At 54.9% G+C, this 26,717-nt stretch overlaps 3 long non-coding RNA genes across 4 annotated transcripts in view; 2 read left to right on the top strand and 1 right to left on the bottom strand.

Moving 5' to 3' along the window:
- LOC135578788 (uncharacterized) overlaps positions 1 to 24,846 on the bottom strand; it is a 96,786-nt gene extending 71,940 nt beyond the window's left edge. Inside the window, exons 1-6 of one of the 2 annotated variants that reach the window (XR_010470885.1) lie at positions 24,690 to 24,846; positions 20,175 to 20,393; positions 11,457 to 11,595; positions 8,000 to 10,261; positions 3,959 to 4,087; positions 2,636 to 2,854 (exon numbers count right to left, since the gene is read on the bottom strand). This is a non-coding gene — a long non-coding RNA (uncharacterized LOC135578788). Of the gene's footprint in view, positions 1 to 2,635; positions 2,855 to 3,958; positions 4,088 to 7,999; positions 10,262 to 10,385; positions 12,795 to 20,174; positions 20,394 to 24,689 lie in introns of those variants that run through there. The other variant, XR_010470886.1, reaches the window with a different exon arrangement.
- On the top strand, positions 4,085 to 6,138 carry LOC135578797 (uncharacterized). The gene is made up of 3 exons (XR_010470913.1): positions 4,085 to 5,045; positions 5,167 to 5,276; positions 5,476 to 6,138. It is a non-coding gene; the product is annotated as an uncharacterized LOC135578797 (long non-coding RNA).
- LOC135578802 (uncharacterized) lies at positions 21,804 to 23,693 on the top strand. Its single transcript, XR_010470918.1, has 3 exons — positions 21,804 to 22,595; positions 22,717 to 22,826; positions 23,027 to 23,693. It is a non-coding gene; the product is annotated as an uncharacterized LOC135578802 (long non-coding RNA).
- Positions 24,847 to 26,717: the final 1,871 nt, after the last annotated feature.

Below are 26,717 nucleotides of genomic sequence, written 5' to 3'. Positions count from 1 at the left end.
CTGTGGGACAAGGAGCCAGGTCTGGCTCACATGCTCAGGGAACAGCCGATCGCCAGCACTGGGGTCAGGAAGGAATTTTTTCCCCCGGGGCAGATTGGCACTGGTCCCCGGGGGTTTTTTGCCTTCCTCTGCAGCATTGAGCATGACCACTTTGCACAGCTCCTCTGGGCCCTTTTGGCTCGGTTCCTGCCTGCTGCTCAAGCACCAGGAAGATGGCCTCTCGTGCCCCGCAGCTGGGGGGAGGAAGGCTTTTTTTCCCCCCCAGGTGGGACAGCAAGCGTCTCCGGGGGTTTTTCGCCTTCCTCTGCAGCGCTGAGCACGGCCCCTTGCCACGGCTTCTTTGGGCCTTTTGGGCTGGGCGCCTGCTGCTCCACGAGGTGGCCCTAAACTTAGCTAGAACAGCCTACCTAAACCAGCACAGAACAACTCACCTAAACCAATCTTAAACAACCTAAACCAGTCTGCCTTAAAAAACTTCAATCAGCCACCAACAACCTAAGCAGAACCTTAAACAATCTACAACAAATTACCTAAACCAAACAAAAGAAACCAACCAAAACTCCCTAAAACAAACCTACCCAAAACCAAATGATCTAAAAAATCCTACCTAAAACAATCTAAAACTACATAAACCGGCATTTCTCAGCCAACCTTAAGCGACCTGTAACCAAACAAGCTAAACAAACCAAAACCAACCAATCTTAACCTAAAACAACCATTAAACAATCTCAAACAACTTCAAAACAATCTGATAAAGGATAAAACTACCTAAAACAACCCATCTAAACCAACCTCAAAAATAGGAAACCAAAAGACATCACCTGACCAAAATGACCTCAAGCAAACAACCCAAAGCCAAATAGAACCACTGAAACCATCCTACAATCGCCAAGCTCAAACCCAATCTAAATCAACTAAACTTCAACAACTAAGCTAAAACCCCCTAAAAAACCTCAACAACCAAACTCCAACCACCAGCCACCCTACCCCATGCAGTGTCTCACTTGGATGTGTCTGCAGTCTTGGAAGCTTGACTACCCCAGGTTCTCCTACAAATGGACCCTGAGCTTGTTTGGAGGTTCTCAAGCACAGCGCAGCTACCGTATCCCCTTGACCTAGCAATGGTTCGCCTCTAGCGGGGAAGGTCGTCCTCTTTGAGCAAGGCAGGGAAACACGTGGAGCAGGGAAGGAGGACGGGGACATCTGCTGCAACAGCACAAACAGCCCCATCGAGCCTGGTGATTAGTGGGGGGACGCATGTCCCAGCGAGATTGCAGTCACATCCAAACCATCCAGACACAACCTAAAACCAACAAAACACAATGTAAATCTAGCCAAAGCACCTATAGCACCCTCAACAACCAATCTAAACCACCCCAACCTGAAGGAACCCACCTTCAAAACATGCAACGTAAATAACACTGCCTAAAACAACCTACCAAAAAGGAAATAAACCAACCTAAACCAAACAACCTGAACCAACCTCAACAGAAACCCTTCAAACAACTTAAACAGTGTAAACCAAACCTGCCGAAACCAACCTACCTGAAAACACAGACACCCACCAACCCACCTAAACTGCCTACTGAAAACAAACAACCTAAAATAACCAACCAGCCGACCATGTCTCAACTTAAAGTCATCTGAACAAACCTAAACCAATCTACTGAAAACGGCCTCAACGAAAACAGCTTCACATACGCCACCTACAACAACCAACGGAAGACACCTTCAACCAAATATCACCTACATCAAGCAACATGAACCCACCAGCCTTCGACAACCAGCCTCTCACAATCACCCTCAAAGAACCTGCCTCAAACCAACCTCAAACGACCGCAACAAGCTGAACCAAGCTCGTAAAACCAGAAACCTCAACCAAATTAACGCAACCAGTGCTAAAGAAGCACCAGAAAACAGCACCAACCAAAGAACCCAGCAAAACCAAGAAAAATAAACCTCCGAAGCTAAACAACACACATCAGCGGTAAGAAAATCACATCACACAGCCTAAACCAACCCACCTAAACTAACCAACCGAAACCAAGCTCAACCATCAAACCTGAAACAAGCAATCTAAGACCGCCAACCTGAACCAAACTTAACAAACCTTAACCTAAAACAACCGGCCTTCAGTGACCTACCAACACACAACCTACCAACAACGTCATACGGTGTCAAACAACCAGGCTCAAAAAGCCTACCAAAACCAACTCGTATTAGCTGACCTAAACCAACCAAATGAAACCAACTTAGCAAAACCCAACAAAACCAAAACAACAATGGAAACAACATCAACAACAAAAACAGAACACCAAACAAGGTAGAAAGAAACAAGCAAAACCCAAACAAGTTACAGACCAAGAAGGCAGATGTAGGAAGCAGCACGCAGAGATGTTGCATGGGGACCCAGTGCTTTGGAGCAGCCACTGGTGTCCTGTCAGGAACAGGAAGGATTCGCAGCTGCCGCTCGGCACCTCTCCCTGCGGGCAACACCAGCGCCTGGCAGGGACCAGAGCGCTTCTCGTGCACCCTGCCCAAGAAGCACAGCAGCCAAACAAGGTGTGCAAGGCAAAACATCTGCTCGCCATCGCTACATGTGATGCTTTGGAAAAGATCCCACAGTACCACATACCTCTTCTTTGGTGCATGGTCAGTCCCGCGCCTCATTCTCAAGGTCCTCCCTCTTCAGGAACCTGGCAAAGCTTGGCCTCCATTCCTGCTGCTGCTCTCTGCAGCTCTGGGACTTGCCTTTGCCAGCCCGCAAGGGCTGTTTGTTCAAGCTAAACTGAAGAATGCATCAGCCTGCTCCTGGCTACACGTGGGCTTGTGTTAAGGATTGTGAGCATTGGCTCTGAAAAAGAGTGAGAAACGGAAATGACATGGAATAACAGAACATGAAAAAACATAAAATGAAGTAAATTAACATAAATAAAATAAAATTAAATAAAATTAAATTAAATTAAAAAAAAAACCAACAAAAACACTTGTATCTGTTGCGTTTTGTGTCCTGGAAAGTGGTTTTGAGGGAAGAGTGAAGGAAGGGAGAGGGAAAGGGGACGGGCAGGGGGGAAGGGAAGAGAAAAGAAAGCCCTGACAGAGCCCTGAGAGCTCCGTACCCGAAATTGTGTGGGTTTGACTGAAAGTGAATTCATTTCCTTCATGGAGTGAGAAACCTTTCTTTTTCACAGCTCGCACAGTCATTATTTGGAATTAGTTTGAAAACACGAGATAACACCCCAGCACAGAGCTAATGTTTTTAATTGCGCCGGTCTGAGAGCCAAGGGCATTCTGACTGCTCTGCCCACAGATGTGACGTATCGGGGAAGGGGGACAGAGATGGGACAGAGCTGGACTGACATCCAGGCTGATCGATACGAGTATTTCATCCCATTAGCGTCACGGTCATTATTTAAGGAGGGAGGGGATCTCTCTCACTCTCTCAGGCGTGCAGTGTAATCTTGATAAACTGGCCACATGGGTCAAGAAAGCCACCTGGCAACCAAACAGACCCATTGCACTCTTCCGCTCAGCACATCAAGACTTGCCCTCTAAGTCTCGGCAATTTCTTGAATATCACCAATAATCAACACAGGTTTCAAACAGCAACATGGCATGACAAAATAATACATACTTCTCTTTAAGTCCGCTCCTTCTTTTAATCTTTGCCTAGACCTTCAGGAAATGTCAAACCAAACTAACTACCCAGCAGTTCAACACGCAACCCACGCAAAATAAAGGCTACCCACGAGGAACCCCGTTACAAGTATCAGTCGTGCAACTGCTACTCTGTGGCACGGCTGCCCTGAACCGATCACCCCCTAGAGATGAAGCCCGAGGGAGACACCACTCAGCCGGCAAATATTCCAAAAACACGTTTTGCTCACAGATCTTACAGCAAGTTTTCCCTCGGCAAACAAAAGATTAAACAGCAGCAACAAGCAGAAATAATACTCACAAGTCTGTGACTCACAAGAGGGCTGTTGCAAGAAGGATTTCTGGAAACGCTTGACCATCCATAGAAGTGGCTTGGAGCCACAAAAGCCCTGTCTCTTCAAACACGTTTTGCATTCTTCACACTACAGCACTAAAGAAAGATCAGAATCCCTCAGCATAGTACAATTCTGCAATACAGCGACCGGGTTGGTCGTGCTGCTAAGACACCTTGTCCAAAGATCTGCAGCTCTTGCTCTTTGCTGAAGACAAAAGGCCGATGAGTCGGTTCCAGCAGAGGCAAACCAAATCTAAGCACTGACAGGGCTGCAGAGCAAAATGGCCCCGCAATGGGGCCTCGTGGCCCCGGGGGCCGCCATGCCGGCCACCGCAGCGGCCGTTGGGGACGCCACGAGCCTCTGTGATGGCAGTTGGAGCAGAGCTGTGCCAGCTGCGCCATCGCTCCGAGAGAAGAGGCCGCAGACGACAGCGCCGGATCGACGCGAAGAAGAGAGAGGAGGCTCAGGGACCCCCTGGGATGGCTCCGCCGCCCAAACGGCGGCTGCCTGGCGGGAGCAGCAGCACCGCCCACAGGCAGGAGGAGCCCATGGAGATTGACCCACCCCGGGAAGAGGCGGAGCCCATGGAGGTGGATCCGCCTCGGCAGGAGGAGGAGGCGATGGAGGTGGATCCGCCTCAGGCAGGGCTGCTGGGGCCCAGCACCAGCATGGCCGGACCGCCTCCGGCGCCGCAGTGCCCTAAGCGCCGCAGGACGGCCGGGGGCTCTCCCAGAGCCCCCAAACAGGCGCCTGGCCGCAAGCGGCGCCGCCCCCGCAGCCGCCACTAGCCACCTCCGGGGGATGGGCCGGACCAGCAGCCGCTCTGGAGCCACAGGTGAGCCCGGCTTCCCAGCCCGCACCCCCGGCCCTCATGCCGGGGCATCTCCTCTGCCCTGGGGCCTGGGGAAGAGGCGAGGAGGGTCGCTGCCATCTTCTGCTCGGCAGCCCCAGAGCACCGGGAGGAGTCCTCAGGAGCCACCACACAGCGGGGGACAGCGCCACAGACGCCAGGACACCCGAGGACAGCGCTGGAGCTTGCCTTCAAGGCAAAAGGTTTTCACATTGCACAAATCATTCAGACTTTTCCTTTCCTTCTCCCTGTATGCAGACTATAGAGTTAATAGAAATATGTAGATATAGAAAATAAAAGCTAGGTGGATGTGTGTGTGCACAGAAGCCCGCTGGAGACCGCCAGAGACCGTCGGGGACAGAAGGACACCGTGGGATCTGCACCTTGCCTTATAAAAGGAGAAGTGTGGAGACTTGGAGACAAAACCTGACGAGGTATGCTTGTTATTCAGAGACTGGTCTTTTGGAACCCTTCTCTTACTCCTCTGATTGGGTGAGATGCAAGGGTCTCCTTTACTTGTGTGTTCTCTGCTCCTCCTCTCCCCCCCTCTTGCTGTTTTCCTCCATCATCTCTGTTGTGTCTTCTTGTTGCATTCACTAATTCTCATCTCTGGCATTTTGGTTTTTTTCCCAGGTTTGGTCAGGAATTCTTGACAGGACTACCGGAAGGAGTTTTTGAAGGTCAGAGGCATTTGGGCACTCTCGGCAGTCCGGGAGATGGCTCCGGCTCAAGGTAGGACAGGGTAGGATAGGCTAGGGCTTGGGCAGGTCCTGGGGGGCGTGAGCAGCCTGTGGGACAAGGAGCCAGGTCTGGCTCACATGCTCAGGGAACAGCCGATCGCCAGCACTGGGGTCAGGAAGGAATTTTTTCCCCCGGGGCAGATTGGCACTGGTCCCCGGGGGTTTTTTGCCTTCCTCTGCAGCGCTGAGCACGACCACTTTGCACAGCTCCTCTGGGCCCTTTTGGCTCGGTTCCTGCCTGCTGCTCAAGCACCAGGAAGATGGCCTCTCGTGCCCCGCAGCTGGGGGGAGGAAGGCTTTTTTTCCCCCCCAGGTGGGACAGCAAGCGTCTCCGGGGGTTTTTTGCCTTCCTCTGCAGCGCTGAGCACGGCCCCTTGCCACGGCTTCTTTGGGCCTTTTGGGCTGGGCGCCTGCTGCTCCACGAGGTGGCCCTAAACTTAGCTAGAATAGCCTATCCAAAGCAGCATAGAACTAATCGCCTAAACCAACCGTAAAGAAGTGCAAGGAACTAACCCGCCTTCAAGAAGCTAAAATAAACTGAAACTAAACACTTGTATCCCTTGTGTTTTGTGTCCTTGAAAGTGTTTTGGAGTCGGGAAGTGGGGGGGAGTAAGGGAGAGGCGGGTGGAGGTTGGGGAAGAGGGGGAGAGAGGCGGGAGGGGGGAGAGAGGCGGGAGGGGGGAGAGAGGCGGGAGGGGGGAGAGAGGCGGGAGGGGGGAGAGAGGCGGGAGGGGGGAGAGAGGCGGGAGGGGGGAGAGAGGCGGGAGGGGGGAGAGAGGCGGGTGGGGGGAGAGAGGCGGGTGGGGGGAGAGAGGCGGGTGGGGGGAGAGAGGCGGGAGGGGGGAGAGAGGCGGGTGGGGGGAGAGAGGCGGGAGGGGGGAGACGGGGAGGGGGGAGAGAGGCGGGATTGGGGAGACGGGGAGGGGGGAGAGAGGCGGGATTGGGGAGACGGGGAGGGGGGAGAGAGGCGCGATTGGGGAGACGGGGAGGGGGGAGAGAGGCGGGATTGGGGAGACGGGGAGGGGGGAGAGAGGCGGGATTGGGGAGAGAGGCGGGATTGGGGAGAGAGGCGGGATTGGGGAGAGAGGCGGGATTGGGGAGAGAGGCGGGATTGGGGAGAGAGGCGGGATTGGGGAGAGAGGCGGGAGGGGGGAGAGAGGCGGGAGGGGGGAGAGAGGCGGGAGGGGGGAGAGAGGCGGGAGGGGGGAGAGAGGCGGGAGGGGGGAGACGGGGAGAGAGGCGGGAGGGGGGAGACGGGGAGAGAGGCGGGAGGGGGGAGACGGGGAGAGAGGCGGGAGGGGGGAGACGGGGAGAGAGGCGGGAGGGGGGAGACGGGAGAGAGGCGGGAGGGGGGAGAGAGGCGGGAGGGGGGAGACGGGGAGAGAGGCGGGAGGGGGGAGACGGGGAGAGAGGCGGGAGGCGGGAGGGGGGAGAGAGGCGGGAGGGGGGAGACGGGGGGGGAGGGGGGAGGCGGGAGGAGGGAGAGAGGCGGGAGGGGGGAGACGGGGGGGGAGGGGGGAGACGGGAGAGAGGCGGGAGGGGGGAGAGAGGCGGGAGGGGGGAGACGGGGAGAGCGGCGGGAGGGGGGAGACGGGGAGAGCGGCGGGAGGGGGGAGACGGGGAGAGAGGCGGGAGGGGGGAGACGGGGAGAGAGGCGGGAGGGGGGAGACGGGGAGAGCGGCGGGAGGGGGGAGACGGGGAGAGCGGCGGGAGGGGGGAGACGGGGAGAGAGGCGGGAGGGGGGAGAGAGGCGGGAGGGGGGAGACGGGGAGAGCGGCGGGAGGGGGGAGACGGGGAGAGAGGCGGGAGGGGGGAGACGGGGAGAGAGGCGGGAGGGGGGAGAGAGGCGGGAGGGGGGAGACGGGGAGAGAGGCGGAAGGGGGGAGAGAGGCGGGAGGGGGGAGAGAGGCGGGAGGGGGGAGAGGGGGAGAGAGGCGGGAGGGGGGAGAGGGGGAGAGAGGCGGGAGGGGGGAGAGGGGGAGAGAGGCGGGATGGGGGAGAGAGGCGGGAGGGGGGAGAGAGGGAGAGAGGCGGGAGGGGGGAGACGGGGAGAGAGGCGGGAGGGGGGAGACGGGGAGAGAGGCGGGAGGGGGGAAACGGGGAGGGGGGAGAGAGGCGGGAGGGGGGGAGACAGGGAGGGGGGAGAGAGGCGGGAGGGGGGAGACGGGGAGGGGGGAGAGAGGCGGGAGGGGGGAGACGGGGAGGGAGGGTGGACGGGGGTGAGGGAGGTGGGAGATGGGAGGGGGGAGAAGGGCATGGCTGCCCTGAACCGATCACCCCCTAGAGATGAAGTCCAAGGGAGACACCACTCAGCTGGCAAATATTCCAAAAGCACGTTTTGCTCACAGATCTTACAGCAAGTTTTCCCTCAGCAAACAAAACATTAAACAGCAACAACAAGCAGAAATAATACTCACAAGTCTCAACCATCTTCTACGGCATTTTTCCGTACCGTCCGACACCGCCGGACCCGGCGGACACACCCGCTGCCCCCGCTCCAGCTGCCCGCCAAGCGGCGGCGCCGGCCGCGCACCCACGCGTGCCCACAAGCGGCCTCGCCCTCCCCGCCCGCCCGCCCGCCGGGCACAAGACGGACCCCAGCGCAGCCCCGCCCGGGCACCGGGAGAGCCGCCTCCCGCAAAGACCGACCCAGCAGCCCCGACGAGCGGATGGCGGAGCCGTCGCTCCTCGGCCCCGCCCCGTGTTCCCGTAAACGCGGGAACGAGCGGGAGTCGCGCGGTTTGGCTGCTCCCGAGAGAGAGTTGGACGAGAAACTCTTCCCGCCCCCTGTCCCTTCTTCTCCAGCCGGGCAGCCTCCTGGAGCTGCCGCCGCTACAACCGCTGCCGACAGCCCGGTGGCCCCGATGTGCCACCCCGCCCTTCCATCGGGCTTTTTCTTGTGCGTGGAGTGGCCGGTGGAGACTTTTCCGTGCTGTGTGTCACAGCTACTTGATGTGCTGATTTTTTTCCCACCCTATTTTCTCATTAATTCACAAGAAGGTTGTTGCAAGAACACCCGTTTCCGGAAACGCTTGAACATCCCTAGAATTGGCTTGGAGCCACAAAAGCACTGTCTCTTCAAACACGTTTTGCATTCTTCACACTACAGCACTAAAGAAAATCGGTGTTTCCACTTCCACGGCCATTGCACGTCCTGTGGCGGGTCAGAGTCCAGAAGCACCGAGCCTTCATAAGCTCTGTCCTCTGCCTCGGAGGGTGACGCTCCCTCCAGAAATGCCCCCGCCTCTCAGAGGAGGGACAGACAGCTGCTGCTGTCCCGGGGCTGCAGGCTGGGCTCTCAAACGAGCCGAGTTCCCAGGTCACTCCCAACAACTCGGCTTTCGGCTCCCGGAGTGAAATGCAACCTTTGCAAGCACCTGATGCCGCTGCCCTGCCGGGCTGGGCACAGGAGCCCTTCGCCGTGACCAGGGCAGGGAGATGCAACGCTGGGCTTGACTCGCTGCGGAGCTGCAGGGCTGCTGTGCCATCCGGCAGCAGAGGGGGATGAAGTGCCAGCTGGGGCAGTGACAGGGACTGTGCCAGTCAGCGCAGGCAGGTGACAGGAACAACCGCGAAGCCACTAGTGAAATGCAAAGAGTACAGCACGGGAAAGAGCACTGGATCAGCACCCGGTGGATTGTCCCTTCGTTTTCTGTTGACCATCAGTGTTCTTTATTGAATTATTGATTTCTTTTTACTGATGTACGGTTGGTCATTTTCATACGTTTGGGGATTTTTTGGATATTCGTTTTCCTTTCTTTTACAAGGGGAAAATGGTGTGCGACAAATTTTGATTCATACATGGTACAGGACGAACACTGGTTTTGCCAGTGCCTAACCAGACTCTCTTGAATGGAGCTGGGGACTTGACACAAGGCTTCATGCAAATTTGGAAGCAGAGGGACCAGGGGATGTGTCTCCAGCAATACTACAGGGTGTTTCAAAAACATGGTCCCAATTTCACACGCAGAGTGATTTCCAATTGGGTCCATCTTTCCGAAACATCCTGTGCTTGGGGAGAGTTGTGGAAACAAACGTGAGATGGGTCCTGTGTCACCTCTGTTCCTGCTCCTCGTCCCATAGTGCCGTGGCGGGATTCCTCCTCTGAAGGTGGTTCTTTTGAAGTAAATAAAACGTCTGTTGGAAGGAATTGTGGGAATTCAAAGACACGGTTCTTACACCTTTGGACAAATGTTTGCGTTAAAAACGGAGGCAAATTTTCTCTCCTTCTCCCTATATACGTGTATGCAGACTGTATAGTTTATAAAGACATGTAAAAATAGAAAATTAAATCGATAAATGTGTGCACACAGAAGCCCACACGAGACCACCGGAGACCGCAGGAGACCGTCGGAGACCGAAGGACACCGCTAGAAACCACAGGACACCATTGGCTCTGTGTCTTGGTTTAAAAAGGAAAAAGGTTTTCACATTTCAGCAAATAATGAAGACTTGGGTTTTCTCCCTCCTTCTCCCGATACGTGTGTCTATGGACAATAGAGTTTAGAAAAATATGTACATATAGACAATAACAGCTATAAATGCATGCACACAGAAGCCCGCTGGAGACCGCCGGAGATTGCAGGAGACCGTGGGAGACTGAAGAACGCCACTGGAAACCACAGGACGCCACTGGAGAACGTCGGAGACCAAAGGACACCGTGGGACCTGCACCTTGCCTGAAAAAAGGAAGAGTTTCTTAACATTTTACAAATACTTCAGCCTTTTCCTTTCTCTCTCCCTCTGTAAATACTAGAAATGCAGTACGGGAGGAAGGGAGAAAAAGACGTCTTTTGAACTTACAATCATTATGATGCGATCTGCTACAATAACAGATTTTGACATTAAAACAAACATGCTCCTAGGAAAACATGCTCCTCTAGTAAGAAAACAGGAAAGATTTGTATCAGTTCTAGTGTAACATTGTATCTGCTGAGACTGTGGCTTCCCTAGATGTCAGCTGGGGAACACAGAGGCTGCAGGAGAGTTTGTTGACAGAAAGTGGGAAACGTGGATTTTTTTTTCCCAGTTAACTTTTTCTTCCCCTTTCCTCTTCTTCCCACCCCTGTTTAGGCTCACGACCTTCCAAAAGCTGTTGCGGCAGATCACACACAGGTCCCTGCCGTTTGCTCGAACTCTGTAACACCATCAGGCAGATACGTTATCGGGATATTGTCTTGCGTGCTGCTGGGCCAAGAAGTGACACGAACGCCGTGTAAACACGGGCGGTGATGGCTCCTGGTCAGCAGTCACAGGCTGGCCTCAGTAATTGCTGTGAGACTAATCCCACACAGGAGCAACAGTATATGCTTCTGCCTTGTCAGCTTCATGAACAGGGCAAGTGGAGGGGAAAAATGCTCTTCTGTTAGCTTCAAGTCATCACCTATGCTATCTGCAACAATAACAGATTTTAACATTAAAAAGAATTTCCTCATTATGCATCTGTTAGTAAAACTGAGAAGAATTGTATCAGATCTAGTGTACAATTGTATCTGCCGAGACCGTGGCTTCAGTACAAGTAAGCTGGGAATCTAGAAGCTGCAGGAAAATTTGTCAACAAAAACTGGGAAACTTTGATTTTTTTTTTTCCCCCGTTAACGCTTTTCCCCCTCTTCCTCTTTTTCCCATCCCTCTTCAGGCTCATAACCTTGCAAAGGCTATTGCAGCAGCTCACACGTTTCTTCTGAAGCATCCAGATGCTGAAATGAGGCAGAGAAATGTGGCCTACTGTCAGAGCAGACCTGAGGCCGAGCAGCAAATTAGAGACGTGGAGAGAGAAGCTTACGAGGTATGCTTTTTATTCAGAATCTGGGCTTTGGGAACCCTTCTATCACTCCTCGGATGGGGTGAGATTCAAGGATCTTGTTTGCTTACCTGTCCTCTGCTCCTCCTCTCCTTCCCCTCTTGCTGGTTTCCTCCGTCATCTCTGTTGTGTCTTCTTGTTGCATTCAGTAATCTCATCTCTGGCATTTTGTTTCTTCTTCCCAGGTTTGGTCAGGAATTCGTAACAGGGCTGCAGGAAGAAGTACTGGAAGTAAGGCTGGACTGGCAACAAATCCACACTGTGTTTTGGCAAAAGAGGGACACGGTTAGGTTGATTACTCCCCTGTCTTGTAGATGACAGGGACTGATTTGGGGCCAGCACCCCAAAGGCTTCCTCCATAGGGTGCTGGGCGGAGTTGGGGTGGGCGGGGCTGCACACGCGTGGCTCTGTCACCCCCGTGTCACAATGCCAGCACCCGGCAATGCAGCGCTCACAATGCCCCGAGCAGGACCAAAAGGAGCAGCCGGGTCCCCTGTCCACTGCCAGAGCTGGCCCGGGGGCAGCCCCAACACATCCCACAGGAAGCACTTGAGGAGCTGGTGGAATCACAGGGCAGGGGCTGAGGGAGGAAGAGCTTGCATGAGGCTGCTGGAGGTTCTCCACTGCAAGGTGATCTGCTGGCAGGGCCACCTTCCAAGCTCAGCTCATGGATGGAAATCCTTTTCAACTGGGTAGCGGCGGAGAGACCAAGGGAATTTCTTCTGTGCTTGGAACACCCACTGGTGTCCCACCAGGCACAGGAAGGAGTCTTGCCCCCAAGGTCCATCAGCTCAGAGGCATCTGGGCACTCTCGGAAGTCCGGGAGATGGCTCCGGCTCAAGGTAGGACAGGCTATGGCTTGGGCAGGTCCTGGGGGGCGTGAGCAGCCTGTGGGACAAGGAGCCAGGTCTGGCTCACATGCTCAGGGAACAGCCGATCGCCAGCACTGGGGTCAGGAAGGAATTTTTTCCCCCGGGGCAGATTGGCACGGGTCCCCGGGGGTTTTTTGCCTTCCTCTGCAGCATTGAGCATGACCACTTTGCACAGCTCCTCTGGGCCCTTTTGGCTCGGTTCCTGCCTGCTGCTCAAGCACCAGGAAGATGGCCTCTCGTGCCCCGCAGCTGGGGGGAGGAAGGCTTTTTTTCCCCCCCAGGTGGGACAGCAAGCGTCTCCGGGGGTTTTTTGCCTTCCTCTGCAGCGCTGAGCACGGCCCCTTGCCACGGCTTCTTTGGGCCTTTTGGGCTGGGCGCCTGCTGCTCCACGAGGTGGCCCTAAACTTAGCTAGAACAGCCTATCCAAAGCAGCATAGAACTAATCGCCTAAACCAACCTTAAAGAAGTGCAAGGAACTAACCCGTCTTCAAGAAGCTAAAATAAACTGAAACTAAACACTTGTATCCCTTGTGTTTTGTGTCCTTGAAAGTGTTTTGGAGTCGGGAAAGGGGGGAGTCAGGGAGAGTCGGGTGGACGTTGGGGAAGCGGGACGGCGGGGGGGGGAAGGAGGCGGGACGGCGGAGGGGGGAAGGAGGCGGGACGGGGGGGGGAAGGAGGCGGGACGGGGGGGGAAGGAGGCGGGGCGGGGGGGGGAAGGAGGCGGGACGGGGGGGGAAGGAGGCGGGACGGGGGGGGAAGGAGGCGGGACGGGGGGGGGAAGGAGGCGGGACGGGGGGGGGAAGGAGGCGGGACGGGGGGAGGAAGGAGGCGGGACGGGGGGGGGAAGGAGGCGGGACGGGGGGGGGAAGGAGGCGGGACGGGGGGGGGAAGGAGGGGGGAAGGAGGCGGGAGGGGGGGGGAAGGAGGCGGGACGTCGGGGGGTAGAGGCGGGACGGGGGGGAACCGGACGGGGGGGGATGGTAGATGCGGGACCGGGGGGTGGACGGGAGGGGCGGGGAACGGAGAGGCGGGAGATCGGGAGGGAAGCGGGAGAGAGGGAGACGGGGAGAGGCGGGAGGGGGGGAGGCGGGGAGGGGGGAGACGGGGCGAGGCGGGAGTATGGGAGAGGCGGGAGGGGAGGAGACGGGGAGGGAGGGTGGACGGGGGGGGGAGGGAGGTGCGAGACGGGAGGGGGGAGAAGGGTATGGCTGCCCTGAACCGATCACCCCCTAGAGATGAAGTCCAAGGGAGACACCACTCAGCTGGCAAATATTCCAAAAACACGTTTTGCTCACAGATCTTACAGCAAGTTTTCCCTCAGCAAACAAAACATTAAACAGCAACAACAAGCAGAAATAATACTCACAAGTCTGAACCATCTTCTACGGGATTTTCCCGTACCGGCCGACACCGCCGGACCCGGCGGGCACACCCGCTGCCCCCGCTCCAGCTGCCCGCCAAGCGGCGGCGCCGGCCCCGCCACCCACGCGTGCCCACAAGCGGCCTCGCCCTCCCCGCCCGCCCGCCCGCCGGGCACAAGACGGACCCCAGCGCAGCCCCGCCCGGGCACCGGGAGAGCCGCCTCCCGCAAAGACCGACCCAGCAGCCCCGACGAGCGGATGGCGGAGCCGTCGCTCCTCGGCCCCGCCCCGTGTTCCGGTAAAGGCGGGAACGAGCGGGAGTCGCGCGGTTTGGCTGCTCCCGAGAGAGAGTTGGAGGAAAAACTCTTCCCGCCCCCTGTCCCTTCTTCTCCAGCCGGGCAGCCCCCTGGAGCTGCCGCCGCTACAACCGCTGCCGACAGCCCGGTGGCCCCGATGTGCCACCCCGCCCTTCCATCGGGCTTTTTCTTGTGCGTGGAGTGGCCGGTGGAGACTTTTCCGTGCTGTGTGTCACAGCTACTTGATGTGCTGATTTTTTTCCCACCCTATTTTCTCATTAACTCACAAGAAGGTTGTGGCAAGAACACCCGTTTCCGGAAACGCTTGAACATCCCTAGAATTGGCTTGGAGCCAAAAAAGCACTGTCTCTTCAAACACGTTTTGCATTCTCCACACTACAGCACTAAAGAAAATCGGTGTTTCCACTTCCACGGCCATTGCACATCCTGTGGTGGGTCAGAGTCCAGAAGCACCGAGCCTTCATAAGCTCTGTCCTCTGCCTCGGAGGGTGACGCTCCCTCCAGAAACGCCCCCGCCTCTCAGAGGAGGGACAGACAGCTGCTGCTGTCCCGGGGCTGCAGGCTGGGCTCTCAAACGAGCCGAGTTCCCAGGTCACTCCCAACAACTCGGCTTTCGGCTCCTGGAGCGAAATGCAACCTTTGCAAGCACCTGATGCCGCTGCCCTGCTGGGCTGGGCACAGGAGCCCTTCGCCGTGACCAGGGCAGGGAGATGCAACGCTGGGCTTGACTCGCTGCGGAGCTGCAGGGCTGCTGTGCCATCCGGCAGCAGAGGGGGATGAAGTGCCAGCTGGGGCAGTGACAGGGACTGTGCCAGTCAGCGCAGGCAGGTGACAGGAACAACCGCGAAGCCACTAATGAAATGCAAAGAGTACAGCACGGGAAAGAGCACTGGATCAGCACCCGGTGGATTGTCCCTTCGTTTTCTGTTGACTATCAGTGTTCTTTATTGAATTATTGATTTCTTTTTACTGATGTATGGTTGGTCATATGCATACGTTTGGGGATTTTTTGGATATTCGTTTTCCTTTCTTCACTGTTTTTGCCAGTGCCTAACCAGACTCTCTTGAATGGAGCTTGGGACTTGATACAAGGCTTTGTGCAAATTTGGAAGCAGAGGGACCAGGGGATGTGTCTCCAGCAATACTACAGCGTGTTTCAAAAACACGGTCCCCATTTCACACGCAGAGTGATTTCCAATTGGGTCCATCTTTCCGAAACATCCTGTGCCTGGGGAGAGTTGTGGAAACAAACTTGAGATGGGTCCTATGTTACCTCTGTTCCTGCTCCTCGTCCCATAGTGCCGTGGCGGGATTCCTCCTCTGAGGGTGGTTCTTTTGAAGTAAATAAAACGTCTGTTGGAAGGAATTGTGGGAATTCAAAGACATGGTTCTTACACCTTTGGACAAATGTTTGCGTTAAAAACGGAGGCAAATTTTCTCTCCTTCTCCCTATATATGTGTATGCAGACTGTATAGTTTATAAAGACATGTAAAAATAGAAAATTAAATCGATAAATGTGTGCACACGGAAGCCCACAGGAGACCACCGGAGATTGCTGGAGATTGCAGGAGACTGTCCGGAGACCGAAGGACACCGCTAGAAACCACAGGACACCATTGGCTCTGTGTCTTGGTTTAAAAAGGAAGAAGGTTTTCACATTTCAGCAAACAATTAAGACTTTGGTTTTCTCTCTCCTTCTCCCTATATGTGTGTCTATGGACAATATAGTTTAGAAAAATATGTACATATAGACAATAACAGCTATAAATGCAGGCACAGAGAAGCCCGCTGGAGACCGTGGGAGACTGAAGAAGGCCGCTGGAAACCACAGGACGCCACTGGAGAACGTCGGAGACCAAAGGACACCGTGGGACCTGCACCTTGCCTGAAAAAAGGAAAAGTTTCTTAACATTTTACAAATACTTCAGCCTTTTCCTTTCTCTCTCCCTCTGTAAATACTAGAAATGCAGTACGGGAGGAAGGGAGAAAAAGACGTCTTTTGAACTTACAATCATTATGATGCGATCTGCTACAATAATCGATTTTGGCATTAAAAGTAACACGCTCCTAGTAAAACATGCTCCTCTAGTAAAAAAACAGGAAAGATTTGTATCAGTTCTAGTGTAACATTGTATCTGCTGAGACTGTGGCTTCCCTAGATGTCAGCTGGGGAATAGAGAGGCTGCAGGAAAGTTCGTTGACAGAAAGTGGGAAACGTGGATTTTTTTTCCCAGTTAACTTTTTCTTTTCCCTTTCCTCTTCTTCCCACCCCTGTTTAGGCTCACGACCTTCCAAAAGCTGTTGCGGCAGATCACACACAGGTCCCTGCCGTTTGCTCGAACTCTGTAACACCATCAGGCAGATGCGTTATCGGGATATTGTCTTGCGTGCTGCTGGGCCAAGAAGTGACACGAACGCCGTGTAAACACGGGCAGTGATGGCTCCTGGTCAGCAGTCACAGGCTGGCCTCAGTAATTGCTGTGAGACTAATCCCACACAGGAGCAACAGTATATGCTTCTGCCTTGTCAGCTTCATGAACAGGGCAAGTGGAGGGGAAAAATGCTCTTCTGTTAACTTCAAGTCGTCACCTATGCTATCTGCAGCAATAATCGATTTGTTGAAAAAACTGGGAAACTTTGATTTTTTTTTCCCCCATTAACCCTTTTCCCCCCCTTCCGCTTTTTCCCATCCCTGTTTAGGCTCACAACCTTGCAAAGGCTATTGCAGCAGCTCACACATTTCTTCTGAAGCATCCGGATGCTGAAATGAGGCAGAGAAGTGTGGCCTACTGTCAGAGCAGACCTGAGGCTGAGCAGCAAATGAGAGACTTGGAGACAGAAGCTGACGAGGTATGCTTTTGATTCAGAGCCTGGTCTTTGGGAACCCTTCTATCACTCCTCGGATGGGGTGAGATTCAAGGATCTTGTTTGCTTACGTGTCCTCTGCTCCTCCTCTCCTTCCCCTCTTGCTGTTTTCCTCCGTCATCTCTGTTGTGTCTTCTTGGTGCATTCAGTAATCTCTGGCATTTTGTTTCTTCTTCCCAGGTTTGGGCAGGAATTCGTAACGGGGCTGTAGGAAGAAGTACTGGAAGTAAGGCTGGACTGGCAACAAATCCACACTGTGTTTTGGCAAAAGAGGGACACGGTTAGGTTGATTACTCCCCTGTCTTGTAGATGACAGGGACTGATTTGGGGCCAGCACCCCAAAGGCTTCCTCCATAGGGTGCTGGGCGGAGTTGGGGTGGGCGGGACTGCACACGCGTGGCTCTGTCACCCCCGTGTCACAATGCCAGCACCCGGCAATGCAGCGCTCACAATGCCCCGAGCAGGACCAAAAGGAGCAGCCGGGTCCCGTGTCCACTGCCAGAGCTGGCCCGGGGGCAGCCGCAACACATCCCACAGGAAGCACTTGAGGAGCTGGTGGAATCACAGGGCAGGGGCTGAGGGAGGAAGAGCTTGCATGAGGCTGCTGGAGGTTCTCCACTGCAAGGTGATCTGCGGGCAGGGCCACCATCCAAGCTCAGCTCACGGATGGAAATCCTTTTGAGCTGGATAGCAGTGGAGAGACAAAGGGCATTTCTTCTGTGCTTGCAACACCCACTGGTGTCCCACCAGGCACAGGAAGGAGTCTTGCCCCCAAGGACCATCAGCTCAGAGGCATTTGGGCACTCTCGGAAGTCCGGGAGATGGCTCCGGCTCGAGGTAGGACAGGGTAGGATAGGCTAGGGCTTGGGCAGGTCCTGGGGGGCGTGAGCAGCCTGTGGGACGAGGAGCCAGGTCTGGCTCACATGCTCAGGGAACAGCCGATCGCCAGCACTGGGGTCAGGAAGGAATTTTTTCCCCCGGGGCAGATTGGCACTGGTCCCCGGGGGTTTTTTGCCTTCCTCTGCAGCATTGAGCACGACCACTTTGCAGAGCTCCTCTGGGCCCTTTTGGCTCGGTTCCTGCCCGCTGCTCAAGCACCAGGAAGATGGCCTCTCGTGCCCCGCAGCTGGGGGGAGGAAGGCTTTTTTGCCTTCCTCTGCAGCGCTGAGCACGGCCCCTTCCCACGGCTTCTTTGGGCCATTTGGGCTGGGCGCCTGCTGCTCCACCAGTTGGCCCTAAACTTAGCTAGAACAGCCTACCTAAACCAGCACAGAACAACTCACCTAAACCAACCTTAAACAACCTAAACCAGTCTGCCTTCAAAAACTTCAATCAGCCACCTACAACCTAAGCAGAACCTTAAACAATCTACGACAAATTACCTAAACCAACCTAAACCAAACAAAAGAAACCAACCTAAACACCCTAAAACAATCCTACCCAAACCAAATGATCTAAAAAATCCTACCTAAAACAATCTAAAACTACATAAACCGGCATTTCTCAGCCAACCTCAAGCAACCTGTAACCAAACAAGCTAAACAAACCCAAACCAACCAATCTTAACCTAAAACAACCATTAAACAATCTCAAACAACTTCAAAACAATCTGATAAAGGATAAAACTACCTAAAGCAACCCATCTAAACCAACCTCAAAAACAGGAAATCGAATGACACAACCTGACCAAAATGACCTCAAGCAAACAACCCAAAGCTAAATAGAACCACTGAAACCAGCCTACAATCGCCAAGCTAAAAACCAATCTAAATCAACTAAACTTCAACAACGAAGCTAAAACCCCCTAAAAAACCCCAACAACCAAACTCCAACCACCAGCCACCCTACCCCATGCAGTGTCTCACTTGGATGTGTCTGCAGTCTTGGAAGCTTGACTACCCCAGGTTCTCCTACAAATAGACCCTGAGCTTGTTTGGAGGTTCTCAAGCACAGCGCAGCTACCGTATCCCCTTGACCTAGCAATGGTTCGCCTCTAGCGGGGAAGGTCGTCCTCTTTGAGCAAGGCAGGGAAACACGTGGAGCAGGGAAGGAGGACGGGGACATCTGCTGCAACAGCACAAATAGCCCCATCGAGCCTGGTGATTAGTGGGGGGACGCATGTCCCAGCGAGATTGCAGTCACATCCAAATCATCCAGACACAACCTAAAACCAACAAAACACCATGTAAATCTAACCAAAGCACCTAAAGCACCCTCAACAACCAATCTAAACCACCCCAACCTGAAGGAACCCATCTTCAAACATGCAACGTAAAAAACACTGCCGAAAACAACCTACCAAAAAGGAACTAAACCAACCTAAACCAAACAACCTGAACCAACCTCAACAGAAACCCTTCAGGCAACCTAAACAATGTAAACCAAACCTGCCAAAACCAACCTACCTGAAAACACAGACACCCACCAACCCACCTAAACTGCCTACTGAAAACAAACAACCTAAAATAACCAACCAACTTAAAATCATCTAAACAAACCTAAACCAAACTACTGAAAACGGCCTCAACGAAAACAGCTTCAGATACGCCACCTACAACAACCAACGGAAGACACCTTCAACCAAAAATCACCTACATCAAGCAACCTGAACCCACCAGCCTTCGACAACCAGCCTCTCACAACCACCCTCAAAGAACCTGCCTCAAACCAACCTCAAACGACCGCAACAAACTGAACCAAGCTCGTAAAACCAGAAACCTCAACCAAACTAACGCAACCAGTGCTAAAGAAGCGTCAGAAAACAGCACCAACCAAAGAACCCAGCAAAACCAAGAAAAGTAAACCTCCGAAGCTAAACAACATAGATCAGCGGTAAGAAAATCACATCACACAGCCTAAACCAACCCACCTAAACTAACCAACCGAAACCAAGCTCAACCATCAAACCTGAAACAAGCAATCTAAGACCCCCTACCTCAACCAAACTTAAAAACGTATAAACTGACCTAAACCAACCAAATGAAACCAACTTAGAAAAACCCAACAAAACCAAAACAACAATGGAAACAACATCAACAACAGAAACAGAACACCAAACAAGGTAGAAAGAAACAAGCAAAACCCAAGCAAGTTACAGACCAAGAAGGCAGATGTAGGAAGCAGCACGCAGAGATGTTGCATGGGGACCCAGTGCTTTGGAGCAGCCACTGGTGTCCTGTCAGGAACAGGAAGGATTCGCAGCTGCCGCTCGGCACCTCTCCCTGCGGGCAACACCAGCGCCTGGCAGGGACCAGAGCGCTTCTCGTGCACCCTGCCCAAGAAGCACAGCAGCCAAACAAGGTGTGCAAGGCAAAACATCTGCTCGCCATCGCTACATGTGATGCTTTGGAAAAGATCCCACAGTACCACATACCTCTTCTTTGGTGCATGGTCAGTCCCGCGCCTCATTCTCAAGGTCCTCCCTCTTCAGGAACCTGGCAAAGCTTGGCCTCCATTCCTGCTGCCGCTCTCTGCAGCTCTGGGACTTGCCTTTGCCAGCCCGCAAGGGCTGTTTGTTCAAGCTAAACTGAAGAATGCATCAGCCTGCTCCTGGCTACACGTGGGCTTGTGTTAAGGATTGTGAGCATTGGCTCTGAAAAAGAGTGAGAAACGGAAATGACATGGAATAACAGAACATGAAAAAACATAAAATGAAGTAAATTAACATAAATAAAATAAAATTAAATAAAATTAAATTAAATTAAAAAAAAAAACAACAAAAACACTTGTAGCTGTTGCGTTTTGTGTCCTGGAAAGTGGTTTTGAGGGAAGAGTGAAGGAAGGGAGAGGGAAAGGGGACGGGCAGGGGGGAAGGGAAGAGAAGGCAGAAGAGAAAAGAAAGCCCTGACAGAGCCCTGAGAGCTCCGTACCCGAAATTGTGTGGGTTTGACTGAAAGTGAATTCATTTCCTTCATGGAGTGAGAAACCTTTCTTTTTCACAGCTCGCACAGTCATTATTTGGAATTAGTTTGAAAACACGAGATAACACCCCAGCACAGAGCTAATGTTTTTAATTGCGCCGGTCTGAGAGCCAAGGGCATTCTGACTGCTCTGCCCACAGATGTGACGTATCGGGGAAGGGGGACAGAGATGGGACAGAGCTGGACTGACATCCAGGCTGATCGATACGAGTATTTCATCCCATTAGCGTCACGGTCATTATTTAAGGAGGGAGGGGATCCCTCTCACTCTCTCAGGCGTGCAGTGTAATCTTGATAAACTGGCCACATGGGTCAAGAAAGCCACCTGGCAACCAAACAGACCCATTGCACTCTTCCGCTCAGCACATCAAGATTTGCCCTCTAAGTCTCGGCAATTTCTTGAATATCACCAATAATCAACACAGGTTTCAAACAGCAACATGGCATGACAAAATAATACATACTTCTCTTTAAGTCCGCTCCTTCTTTTAATCTTTGCCTAGACCTTCAGGAAATGTCAAACCAAACTAACTACCCAGCAGTTCAACACGCAACCCACGCAAAATAAAGGCGACCCACGAGGAACCCCGTTACAAGTATCAGTCGTGCAACTGCTACTCTGTGGCACGGCTGCCCTGAACCGATCAGCCCTAGAGATGAAGCCCGAGGGAGACACCACTCAGCCGGCAAATATTCCAAAAACACGTTTTGCTCACAGATCTTACAGCAAGTTTTCCCTCGGCAAACAAAAGATTAAACAGCAGCAACAAGCAGAAATAATACTCACAAGTCTGTGACTCACAAGAGGGCTGTTGCAAGAAGGATTTCTGGAAACGCTTGACCATCCATAGAAGTGGCTTGGAGCCACAAAAGCCCTGTCTCTTCAAACACGTTTTGCATTCTTCACACTACAGCACTAAAGAAAGATCAGAATCCCTCAGCATAGTACAATTCTGCAATACAGCGACCGGGTTGGTCGTGCTGCTAAGACACCTTGTCCAAAGATCTGCAGCTCTTGCCCTTTCCTGAAGACAAAAGGCCGATGAGTCGGTTCCAGCAGAGGCAAACCAAATCTAAGCACTGACAGGGCTGCAGAGCAAAATGGCCCCGCAATGGGGCCTCGTGGCCCCGGGGGCCGCCATGCCGGCCACCGCAGCGGCCGTTGGGGACGCCACGAGCCTCTGTGATGGCAGTTGGAGCAGAGCTGTGCCAGCTGCGCCATCGCTCCGAGAGAAGAGGCCGCAGACGACAGCGCCGGATCGACGCGAAGAAGAGAGAGGAGGCTCAGGGACCCCCTGGGATGGCTCCGCCGCCCAAACGGCGGCTGCCTGGCGGGAGCAGCAGCACCGCCCACAGGCAGGAGGAGCCCATGGAGATTGACCCACCCCGGGAAGAGGCGGAGCCCATGGATGTGGATCCGCCTCGGCAGGAGGAGGAGGCGATGGAGGTGGATCCGCCTCAGGCAGGGCTGCTGGGGCCCAGCACCAGCATGGCCGGACCGCCTCCGGCGCCGCAGTGCCCTAAGCGCCGCAGGACGGCCGGGGGCTCTCCCAGAGCCCCCAAACAGGCGCCTGGCCGCAAGCGGCGCCGCCCCCGCAGCCGCCACTAGCCACCTCCGGGGGATGGGCCGGACCAGCAGCCGCTCTGGAGCCACAGGTGAGCCCGGCTTCCCAGCCCGCACCCCCGGCCCTCATGCCGGGGCATCTCCTCTGCCCTGGGGCCTGGGGAAGAGGCGAGGAGGGTCGCTGCCATCTTCTGCTCGGCAGCCCCAGAGCACCGGGAGGAGTCCTCAGGAGCCACCACACAGCGGGGGACAGCGCCACAGACGCCAGGACACCCGAGGACAGCGCTGGAGCTTGCCTTCAAGGCAAAAGGTTTTCACATTGCACAAATCATTCAGACTTTTCCTTTCCTTCTCCCTGTATGCAGACTATAGAGTTAATAGAAATATGTAGATATAGAAAATAAAAGCTAGGTGGATGTGTGTGTGCACAGAAGCCCGCTGGAGACCGCCAGAGACCGTCGGGGACAGAAGGACACCGTGGGATCTGCACCTTGCCTTATAAAAGGAGAAGTGTGGAGACTTGGAGACGAAACCTGACGAGGTATGCTTGTTATTCAGAGCCTGGTCTTTTGGAACCCTTCTCTTACTCCTCTGATTGGGTGAGATGCAAGGGTCTCCTTTACTTGTGTGTTCTCTGCTCCTCCTCTCCCTCCCCTCTTGCTGTTTTCCTCCGTCATCTCTGTTGTGTCTTCTTGTTGCATTCACTAACTCTCATCTCTGGCATTTTGGCTTTTTTCCCAGGTTTGGTCAGGAATTCTTGACAGGACTACCGGAAGGAGTGTTTGAAGGTCAGAGGCATTTGGGCACTCTCGGCAGTCCGGGAGATGGCTCCGGCTCAAGGTAGGACAGGGTAGGATAGGCTAGGGCTTGGGCAGGTCCTGGGGGGCGTGAGCAGCCTGTGCATGGGACGAGGAGCCAGGTCTGACTCACATGCTCAGGGAACAGCCGATCGCCAGCACTGGGGTCAGGAAGGAATTTTTTCCCCCGGGGCAGATTGGCACTGGTCCCCGGGGGTTTTTTGCCTTCCTCTGCAGCGCTGAGCACGACCACTTTGCAGAGCTCCTCTGGGCCCTTTTGGCTCGGTTCCTGCCTGCTGCTCAAGCACCAGGAAGATGGCCTCTCGTGCCCCGCAGCTGGGGGGAGGAAGGCTTTTTTTCCCCCCGAGGTGGGACAGCAAGCGTCTCCGGGGGTTTTTTGCCTTCCTCTGCAGCGCTGAGCACGGCCCCTTGCCACGGCTTCTTTGGGCCATTTGGGCTGGGCGCCTGCTGCTCCACGAGGTGGCCCTAAACTTAGCTAGAACAGCCTATCCAAAGCAGCATAGACCTACTCACAGAAACCAACCGTAAAGAAGTGCAAGGAACTAACCAGCCTTCAAGAAGCTAAAATAAACTGAACATAAACACTTGTATGCCTTGTGTTTTGTGTCCTTGAAAGTGTTTTGGAGTCGGGAAAGGGGGGAGTCAGGGAGAGTCGGGTGGACGTTGGGGAAGGAGGCGGGACGGCGGAGGGGGGAAGGAGGCGGGACGGCGGAGGGGGGAAGGAGGCGGGACGGCGGAGGGGGGAAGGAGGCGGGACGGGGGGGGGAAGGAGGCGGGGCGGGGGGGGGAAGGAGGCGGGAAGGAGGCGGGACGGCGTGGGGGGGAAGGAGGCGGGACGGCGTGGGGGGGAAGGAGGCGGGACGGCGTGGGGGGGAAGGAGGCGGGACGGCGTGGGGGGGAAGGAGGCGGGACGGCGTGGGGGGGAAGGAGGCGGGACGGCGTGGGGGGGAAGGAGGCGGGACGGCGTGGGGGGGAAGGAGGCGGGACGGCGTGGGGGGGAAGGAGGCGGGACGGCGTGGGGGGGAAGGAGGCGGGACGGCGTGGGGGGGAAGGAGGCGGGACGGCGGGGGGGTAGGAGGCGGGACGGGGGGGGGAAGGAGGCGGGACGGGGGGGGGAAGGAGGCGGGAAGGAGGCGGGACGGGGGGGGGAAGGAGGCGGGAAGGAGGCGGGAAGGAGGCGGGACGGGGGAGATACGGTGAGGGGAAGCGGGACGGGGGGTAGAGGCGGGGCGGGGGGGAACCGGACGGGGGGGGGATGGTAGATGCGGGACCGGGGGGTGGACGGGAGGGGCGGGGAACGGAGAGGCGGGAGATCGGGAGGGAAGCGGGAGAGAGGGAGACGGGGAGAGGCGGGAGGGGGGGAGACGGGGAGGGAGGGTGGACGGGGGGGGAGGGAGGTGCGAGACGGGAGGGGGGAGAAGGGTATGGCTGCCCTGAACCGATCACCCCCTAGAGATGAAGTCCAAGGGAGACACCACTCAGCTGGCAAATATTCCAAAAACACGTTTTGCTCACAGATCTTACAGCAAGTTTTCCCTCAGCAAACAAAACATTAAACAGCAACAACAAGCAGAAATAATACTCACAAGTCTGAACCATCTTCTACGGGATTTTCCCGTACCGGCCGACACCGCCGGACCCGGCGGGCACACCCGCTGCCCCCGCTCCAGCTGCCCGCCAAGCGGCGGCGCCGGCCCCGCCACCCACGCGTGCCCACAAGCGGCCTCACCCTCCCCGCCCGCCCGCCCGCCGGGCACAAGACGGACCCCAGCGCAGCCCCGCCCGGGCACCGGGAGAGCCGCCTCCCGCAAAGACCGACCCAGCAGCCCCGACGAGCGGATGGCGGAGCCGTCGCTCCTCGGCCCCGCCCCGTGTTCCGGTAAAGGCGGGAACGAGCGGGAGTCGCGCGGTTTGGCTGCTCCCGAGAGAGAGTTGGAGGAAAAACTCTTCCCGCCCCCTGTCCCTTCTTCTCCAGCCGGGCAGCCCCCTGGAGCTGCCGCCGCTACAACCGCTGCCGACAGCCCGGTGGCCCCGATGTGCCACCCCGCCCTTCCATCGGGCTTTTTCTTGTGCGTGGAGTGGCCGGTGGAGACTTTTCCGTGCTGTGTGTCACAGCTACTTGATGTGCTGATTTTTTTCCCACCCTATTTTCTCATTAACTCACAAGAAGGTTGTGGCAAGAACACCCGTTTCCGGAAACGCTTGAACATCCCTAGAATTGGCTTGGAGCCAAAAAAGCACTGTCTCTTCAAACACGTTTTGCATTCTCCACACTACAGCACTAAAGAAAATCGGTGTTTCCACTTCCACGGCCATTGCACATCCTGTGGTGGGTCAGAGTCCAGAAGCACCGAGCCTTCATAAGCTCTGTCCTCTGCCTCGGAGGGTGACGCTCCCTCCAGAAACGCCCCCGCCTCTCAGAGGAGGGACAGACAGCTGCTGCTGTCCCGGGGCTGCAGGCTGGGCTCTCAAACGAGCCGAGTTCCCAGGTCACTCCCAACAACTCGGCTTTCGGCTCCTGGAGCGAAATGCAACCTTTGCAAGCACCTGATGCCGCTGCCCTGCCGGGCTGGGCACAGGAGCCCTTCGCCGTGACCAGGGCAGGGAGATGCAACGCTGGGCTTGACTCGCTGCGGAGCTGCAGGGCTGCTGTGCCATCCGGCAGCAGAGGGGGATGAAGTGCCAGCTGGGGCAGTGACAGGGACTGTGCCAGTCAGCGCAGGCAGGTGACAGGAACAACCGCGAAGCCACTAATGAAATGCAAAGAGTACAGCACGGGAAAGAGCACTGGATCAGCACCCGGTGGATTGTCCCTTCGTTTTCTGTTGACTATCAGTGTTCTTTATTGAATTATTGATTTCTTTTTACTGATGTATGGTTGGTCATATGCATACGTTTGGGGATTTTTTGGATATTCGTTTTCCTTTCTTCACTGTTTTTGCCAGTGCCTAACCAGACTCTCTTGAATGGAGCTTGGGACTTGATACAAGGCTTTGTGCAAATTTGGAAGCAGAGGGACCAGGGGATGTGTCTCCAGCAATACTACAGCGTGTTTCAAAAACACGGTCCCAATTTCACACGCAGAGTGATTTCCAATTGGGTCCATCTTTCCGAAACATCCTGTGCCTGGGGAGAGTTGTGGAAACAAACTTGAGATGGGTCCTATGTTACCTCTGTTCCTGCTCCTCGTCCCATAGTGCCGTGGCGGGATTCCTCCTCTGAGGGTGGTTCTTTTGAAGTAAATAAAACGTCTGTTGGAAGGAATTGTGGGAATTCAAAGACATGGTTCTTACACCTTTGGACAAATGTTTGCGTTAAAAACGGAGGCAAATTTTCTCTCCTTCTCCCTATATATGTGTATGCAGACTGTATAGTTTATAAAGACATGTAAAAATAGAAAATTAAATCGATAAATGTGTGCACACGGAAGCCCACAGGAGACCACCGGAGATTGCTGGAGATTGCAGGAGACTGTCCGGAGACCGAAGGACACCGCTAGAAACCACAGGACACCATTGGCTCTGTGTCTTGGTTTAAAAAGGAAGAAGGTTTTCACATTTCAGCAAACAATTAAGACTTTGGTTTTCTCTCTCCTTCTCCCTATATGTGTGTCT

The sequence above is a fragment of the Columba livia genome, chromosome 2, assembly GCF_036013475.1.
Source record: "Columba livia isolate bColLiv1 breed racing homer chromosome 2, bColLiv1.pat.W.v2, whole genome shotgun sequence".
NCBI classification, from domain to species: Eukaryota; Metazoa; Chordata; class Aves; order Columbiformes; family Columbidae; genus Columba; species Columba livia.
The sequence above is the reverse complement of the archived record's forward strand: the minus strand, read 5'-3'. Positions and strand labels throughout refer to the sequence as shown.